This window comes from Cynoglossus semilaevis, chromosome 12 (genome assembly GCF_000523025.1).
Source record: "Cynoglossus semilaevis isolate Cse_v1.0 chromosome 12, Cse_v1.0, whole genome shotgun sequence".
In the NCBI taxonomy this organism is placed as follows: Eukaryota; Metazoa; Chordata; class Actinopteri; order Pleuronectiformes; family Cynoglossidae; genus Cynoglossus; species Cynoglossus semilaevis.
Genome location: NC_024318.1, coordinates 7670155 through 7677929, shown reverse-complemented (window position 1 = coordinate 7677929; position 7775 = coordinate 7670155). Strand labels below are relative to the sequence as shown.

At 39.0% G+C, this 7775-nt stretch overlaps 1 long non-coding RNA gene across 1 annotated transcript in view; it reads right to left on the bottom strand.

Annotated features, from left to right (window-relative positions):
• Nucleotides 1-7775, bottom strand: part of LOC112487837 (uncharacterized) — a 50268-nt gene that overhangs the window by 24878 nt on the left and 17615 nt on the right. The gene's annotated exons all lie outside the window — the stretch shown is intronic.

Below are 7775 nucleotides of genomic sequence, written 5' to 3'. Positions count from 1 at the left end.
ACATCGGCGGAAATACGGATTAGCAGCTGATAGTGTCATCCAGGGTGCAAGGCATAAACATGCGAGTTTCTAACACTTCAATAAATCAACACGAAGCCCGTGTGGAGTCTCAGGGGCAAATGAGTAAAACAGGAGCGTGGAGTACAAGGTGCCAGATTACTGAGTAATACTTGATTCCAATTTACTAATCCTTCAATTAGGCATTTTAAAACTCTATATGTGGTCCGGACTCTGGTGTCAAAGCTGTAGAGTTTAGGGTTTAGCATTCATATCTGTGACATGAAGAGAAAAAAAAACGACATCTAAATGCAGTCTTTACCCAGTCTTTTCTGACTCTGACTCAGCTCCATTAAGCCAAGGTGCAAGGGATGAGATGATCATTTGGCATCTGGTCTTAAACCATCAAGTATCAGCACATCTCTGTGGATCGTTAACCTTTAGCAAAAAAAAAAACCCCAAAAAACTTCAGCCTCTCACTGACACACACAGATAGAACATCAGCATCGACCTCCACGATGAGCAAATTCCTTAGTTTTTATGACTGGGTTTATTTCCTAAAGTGCTTCAACAACTGGAGAACCTGCAGCACATGTGGAAACGAAACTACATTTTAACTCAGATTCTGTTGTTTCCACACAAAACTTAGGGGATACTGTTAAACTCTTTAGCTTTCTATAAAGTTTTTCTAGTCGCAGAATCAGAGTGTCCTCAAATGTAACGTCCACTGCAGTCTCCAAACCACTAAATACATCCTCTGTGATTCTGTGCTTGAACCTGGATTTCAGGTCATGTGGTTTGTATGTCAGCAGGACGGTCACCTGCCTGACTAACGTAAAAGGAAAAGGTCAAAGCATCGCACTTTTATTATCTCGCTTTCATATCGTGCCAGATTTTCTCTCCCTGACATGAACTCGCATTCAGCCGTGAACAGTGCTGCCTTAGAGGATGAATTCTGAAGCAGTGAACCGATTCACAAATGTTTCAGGAGAAATTAATTACCTTTATTCTTGATCACTTATCTTAAATCTGTTCATACCCTGAATACTTTCTTCTTTTACATACTTTGGTACCAGTACCTGTAAGTACAATATTGTACTGATAGAGCGGTGTAAAAGCTTTTTGAAAAAAAAAAAATATAATGACCATATATTCTAGACTATAAGTCGCACTTTTTTTTATCCGTTGGTTGGATTTGCGACTTATATGTTAAAGTATAATTTCACGTTTGCTATTTTCACACTGACAGCCGCTAGAGGGCACTCTAAGCTTGTGTACCAGTATCTGCTACTCCTGTACCACTGAAAATGTACATGTTCGGTATTTTCACACTGACAGCCTTTAGAGGGCACTAGTGTGACTTCTACTCTGGAGCGATTTATATGTTTGTTTTTTTACTTTCTCATTATGCATTTTTGGCTGGTGCGACTTATATTCCAGAGCGACCTGTAGTCCGGGAAATTTGGTAAGTACATTTACCATCTAATTATCTAAACTGGTTCCTGAAACAGTGAAAACCAAAAGGAGTTGGCAGAGCATTAAAGGAGACTAATAAATGGAGCAATCTTTAAGTTATTTTTAGTGTGGAGATTTCCATGTTTTAAAATGAGGAGACACTTTTGCTGGAGGGCTGGATAATACTGGGATTAACCGTACTAACGGTCAGTCTCTTGACCCAACTTTTTTATGGTTGCAAACCAACTTTTGGATCCTGAAATGAGAGTGCAATAAAATATGAAGAAAATAAAACTTTACTAGAAGGCAGTGTGCCCTGGGTGTACTGGGTGGTACCAGGTTAATTTCCCCCCTTTACGGTGTCAGACTTTGTCTTTGGGTGAGTTCGAAAGTGAGAGATATTAATTTGTGAACCTATTACCAGCTTCAGCTGAAACTTTCAACTATTCAACGTCAGTATCCCTCAATGCGGAAAAACACAGTCCAGTTACTGAGGCTTTAACTGTGCTGCAGCACCTTCTGTGCCCAGGGACCCAACGCACCTCCTCCGCCACCGCCTCCTCCTCCTCCTCCTCCACCTCCTCCTCCTCCTCCTCCTCCTCCTCCTCTTCTGAAGAGAATTCCCTCTCACTTTTGTCTCTTTCTTACACAATATTCATATTGCCTTCTTCAACTGTCAAAATGTATCTATTAATTTGATACTGCCATTCGGTTTCTCCCTCCAAATGTCCAATTTGTACAAATGTATGTTGCTTTCAGAAGAATAACAGAACTTTTACGCTCCTGTAAATCAGTACAACACATCTTCCCTGTGTGCTGCTATTCCACTTATCCCATCAGCTAACTCAGGGAAAAGAGGGGAAAAATATGGAAGTCATTACCAAACGACTGCATCTCAGGAAAAAAATGAAAAAGAAACCGTGAGAAATGAGGAAGCAAAATTCTTCATATGTAATTTCTTCAGCGTAACTGTAGGTAAGTCAAAGTAAATCACTTTTCTCCTGTTACAACTGTCTTGCATCAAATTATATACATAATTTTAGCCCTGCATTCCAGGCTCAGTGATTTGGGAAAATTCGGGTTGTGTTGAAATCCAACAGCTCAAATAAACATGTGGTCAGTGACCAGGGTTTGATTACATCACTTTGACAAGCATTGTTAATGCCACATAAAGCTGGCAGTAAACATGTGCAGCCAGGAGACCAGGCCGACATCGAGCAACTTCTCAGCAAATAAGAGAGGAAGTAAACAAGTTTGTCTTTGTTCATCCCTTCACTGACACTGTGCATCATGTCACCCAAGAAATATTCACTTGTTTAAAGTAGCAGATTCTGATTCAACAAACCCCAACTCACCCCATCAGATATAAACCTCTGTTAATGTGACGCAATGACATGGCGAGCCAAAACAAATGTGACTTTTTTATTAAAAAAAAATTAAAGTATGTGCTTCAAAAGATTGTTCTCCTAGAAATAAAATGCTTCTGGGATGGAAGAGTTTGTTTTAAAAAAATCACATTCATATAAAACCTACAAATATTAGAGACTGTACTTTGGTGGAGGGTCACATAATTCGAGTCCCTGTTTGATTTAAATAATGGCGTGTCAGTCCATAAAGTTACACTGGAAACCCCACTGCGTTGCATTTAAATGATTAATAGTGCACACGGATCAGACTGAATGTTTTCCACAGTTTCCTCGCTCCCCCGCTGGTTTCTCCACTGCCCCCACAAAACTACCAGAACAATTCACGAAGCTCTCCTGTGTAAAGAGCAGCCACAGCAGAGACTCAGATGTTGTTGTAAATTACTACCTGTAACGTTCCACCTCAGACTGAGAGGAAATGCTGCGTACACACTGGTACAAAGGGATCAGTGGGTTGAAACAGAACATTCTGGTCACTGCATGATGTCAAGTATGGATTATTGGTGTGTGTGATGGTGACATGTGAATGAGTGAGCAAGAACAGACTGGATGGATGTCAGCGATGCAGCGTTGCTACATCTGTAACACCGATGTGTATCATTTACATCTTGTTTAAATCAGGCACAAAAACTCACTGATAAAATTTTACCACAACGTGTCAACGGCCCCTGAGCAAAAACAATTGCAATTATTAAAGAAAGAAAATAGTTTTATTAGAGGAGATTATGTGTTAACAAGTTTGGAGCGATTCATCCTGTGCCTTAGTTGTCAAATTCCAGTGACAGAATATCTGAGACTAGATGTGAGACTAAATAAGATTATCCTTCCTTTTCATCATTATTCAAAGTTAAACCGGCCAAATCAGAAAAACCTGAATTTGGGAGTGTTATTGGTTTGAGCCATTGTACAACTTTTTAAAACAGACACAAACGACTAGGAATCCCATACGGATGATGTGAATAGCAACTTTATGTCAAGCAGCCATCTTTAATATTAACTTACTTCAATAGACAGTCCCACTGTCGCCAGCAGGCTCCAATAAGTTATTCAAAATTAAATCAAAGAACTACTACAACGAATTAGAGAAATTATAGGGTGATTAATTAGCACAAGTGTTTAAAGCAGACCTGGGCAAACTACGGCCCATGGGCCAGATACGGCACGCTGGGCTTTCTAATCCGGCCAGTCAAATTTTGAAGCTCATTTTGACCCATAAGACAAAAGGTTTTCCTACCCCTGTTTAAAAGGTACAATTTGTGGAATTTAGCAACTTCTAGTGGTGGGGTTACATATTGCAGTTGAATAAACCTTACCTTAACATTTGGTCAAGTTTTGTGTTTGAAGAGCATATGGCCCTGTCTTAGACTACATTCTTCTGTCTGTGGGAATTCCAAATGTCTAAATTTAAGACGTGCCAATAAAAAGATGTCAGTGATTGTAAAACTTTAAAGATTCATTTTTGGCCAACATAAATGGAAAATACATTAGAGTGGCTCCACTTTTTTCAAGAGGCAGTATTGTAGAAAAAGGTATCAGTAATGAAGAACAATAATGACACCAGCTAGTCAGACTGACTGGTGTCAATCAGAAGAGCGTGGCTAGGTGTTAGCAATCTTTAAGGACGTGCAACACAGATTATTGTTTATCTACCTTTGGAATGTGTCTAAAACATCTAAAACTAATAGTTATATATGAGTGAGAAATATTCCTGCAAACAGAGTGATAATATAGTATACTGGTCACAGTAAAAGTGAAAGCAGAAGGCTTGGAGAAAAACTGGAGATGTGGAGTAACTGTGTGATACAACATACTTTTACTGGAGTGTAAATACTGCAGGACTTGTTGCTTTTAGTTTTTCTGTATAGATTAAATCCCTGCATGCTTGAGCAACACTTTGGACAACGGTTGAAAATGTTGAAATCGACTTCCAAAAAGGGTTTTACTGTGAGGGAGCAGTTTTGTTAGTTTTGGACCAAAAGGATTCATTTGATGGCATAAGAGAAACTAAATAAACTGGTAAGAAGTGCAATAAAGGACGACGACTGGAAGAGAGGACAAGGACACAGTACCTTCAGATACGTCTACATTATGGAGAATTGTTTTATTTCTTGTTTTTTAAAAAGAGAGAGAAAGGTACAAAGAGTTTTTATTTTTGTTTGTTTGTTTTACAATGTCAGTGACTAAGGCAACATTTCTTTCATTGGAATTACTCAATCACTGACAAAATGTACTTATAAATCAATAACTAAGAGACTAATTTAAATTTTTTCTTTTACCGTTCTCCAGGTAGTTTACATAGGCACTGAGATTCACATGTTACATGCGTCACTCTCTCCTGCTAGCCGCACTTTAAACATTTCTGGAGCCAGATTTCCTTTTTGGATTGTGCTACTGAGTCATGCTGAACCATTTTTGTGAAGAAGAAAAAAAAACACAACGCTCCATGGTGAAGTCACAGTTTGGAGAAGAGAGCTGAAAACTGGAACTGTTTATCAACCTGACTGACTTCCACCTCCTTCATTTCATGGCTGCTCCACATCTCTGCTGTTTGGGCCTTAAATACAGGGGTCTGGGTTTATATGTGGCACTCTGCTGTACACTGTGAAGGCACAGGATTTAGTGTGGACCAAATGAGCCTGAACGTTTTCAACAGTATTGTTATAAACATGTTATAAAGGTGTAGCCGTTTACCTTCTGCTGACTGTTACCCTGTTACCTGGAGGTTTTTGTTTACTTTTACCTACTTTAAATCTCATCTTTAACTAATACTTCCCTCTGTTTTGTGATGGTAAGACTGAGAGGAAATGCTGCGTACACACTGGTACAAAGGGATCAGTGGGTTGAAACAGAACATTCTGGTCACTGCATGATGTCAAGTATGGATTATTGGTGTGTGTGATGGTGACATGTGAATGAGTGAGCAAGAACAGAATGGATGTCTGTTTAACTAATACTTCTAATACTTAACGTTTTGTGATGGTAAAAATGTGGTTAAGAATGTTGTGTAATTTCACATGGGATAGGTAGAAGCTAAAATATGGTAGCTAGTTATAAAAAGCTATGTATAATAGGTACAAAAAAATGCACAGAAAAAAAATGCACAAAAAGATTCCAATAATACCCAAGAACAAAAACAAAGATCGATCAAAGAACTAAGGCAAAACAAAACTATGTGAACATTGGCAAAGACCCTCAGAAATAGTTAGACAGGTTATCCAAGAAGATAGCTGAAGCTAAGTTAAAGTTAGACAATCACTAGACATTCTAAATTATTCCAGACTCAAAACCACTTCGCTGCTGCCCTAGACATTTTAGAACAAATGTGACTGAAAGTTCAAATTTGTTCCATTTTTGAGGATTTAAGAAGAACAGATCCATATGTCCATAAATCTGAATGTCTTGACTCTCTTAAGAAACTACAAGTGACAGTTGCCTTGCCACATTGACTCCAACTCTGTGGACTATTCCCACTTTTTACAGCTGACAGTTTAAGTCTGGCGTTCTCAAAAGGCTTTCATCTTTACGAGCGTTGTTATTCTCTCGTATGTCTGACTAACTGTCGACTACTGTTTCTCATTTTTGCCATTTGAGTAAAATTGTGTTGTTGAAAGGAAATTGCCCCATTTAGTTCGAAACTGTCCCTGAGACCAACAGCATACACTGTGTCTGTCTGTCCCTCTACATGGCTTTATTTTTTTTTCTTTTCCTGACACTGCAGTTAGGAAGTTTTGCAAACTTCTGAAAATCTCCAGACACAAGGCCGAGCCTGCCAGCAGTGGTGAAGCGTCCAAAGAGTCTTTTGTGTTGTGCGTCAACCTCATGTTTTTTGTCACACACAGTAGACACGGTGAGATTCCCAGACAACAGAGCTAATGATCTTCTGCCAGTTCTGAATCCCAGTCATTGTCCATATCATTGCTTTAGTCTTAGGTTCTTGTAAGGGTTGTGGATTTTTTTTAAAGGGAGGAAAAACTGTGTGTAACATAAGCCACACACATCTCACAGTTTGAAGGTGGAGCCTAGCCAGCACGTCTATGTGGGCTCCAGGTGGCTGTACTTGGACTGTAAGAGTACAGTGTGGGCAAGAGTTTGGGTTGGATGTCTAAAGACGTTCCCAAGCCAAGGTTTCAGGATATTTCTGTTGTTGAAGTACTACTACAACCTATACTGTGTATACATATAGTTCACACTTGGTTTCTTGTTCCTCAACACCAAACAATACTTAATGCATGTAATATTTCTGCACAAATATTCAGTGCTACTGAAATGTATTTTCACTCACATACAGCATGCAGTTTTTGCACTTGACCTGGGTGGTCCACTCCTGTTTGCCACATGTACCACAAGCTGCCAAATGTGGCCTAAAGTGAGTTTGAAAACAGATCTGATCCTAATGTAGACCACTTTCAGTGATACCTATATTTAACCAACGTGGCCCAAAGTGATCTGTTCACATATTATATTTACATAAGGACTATTACAGCATCACATCTTTTATGTACTGAGCCTAATGTACGCTGCATCACACCAGAGGTGGCCCAACATTACAGACTTGAACTGGAAAACTATCAAATGCCAGATCTTCAGGGTTTGGTGATCTGAAAAACACCAAATTACAAAATTGGCAACAAGTAAATAAATCAACCCATGGATAACAGCAATTTTTAAAATACTATTTTTTTAAATAAAATTGCAAAAGTTTCTTTTTTTAAATATTCTGCTTTAGTTTTGAGTCGGAGGACTAGAGAGCGGCTGTGTCTGTAAGCCATATTTGGATCACGACCCTCTATTTGAGCAGCACTGGTGATTTCAGGGGAGTTAAGGAAAGAAAGGGACATATTTGAGACTTTATATCCTTTCCTACATGGAAAAAAACCCGTCTTATTCAGGATACAGGAC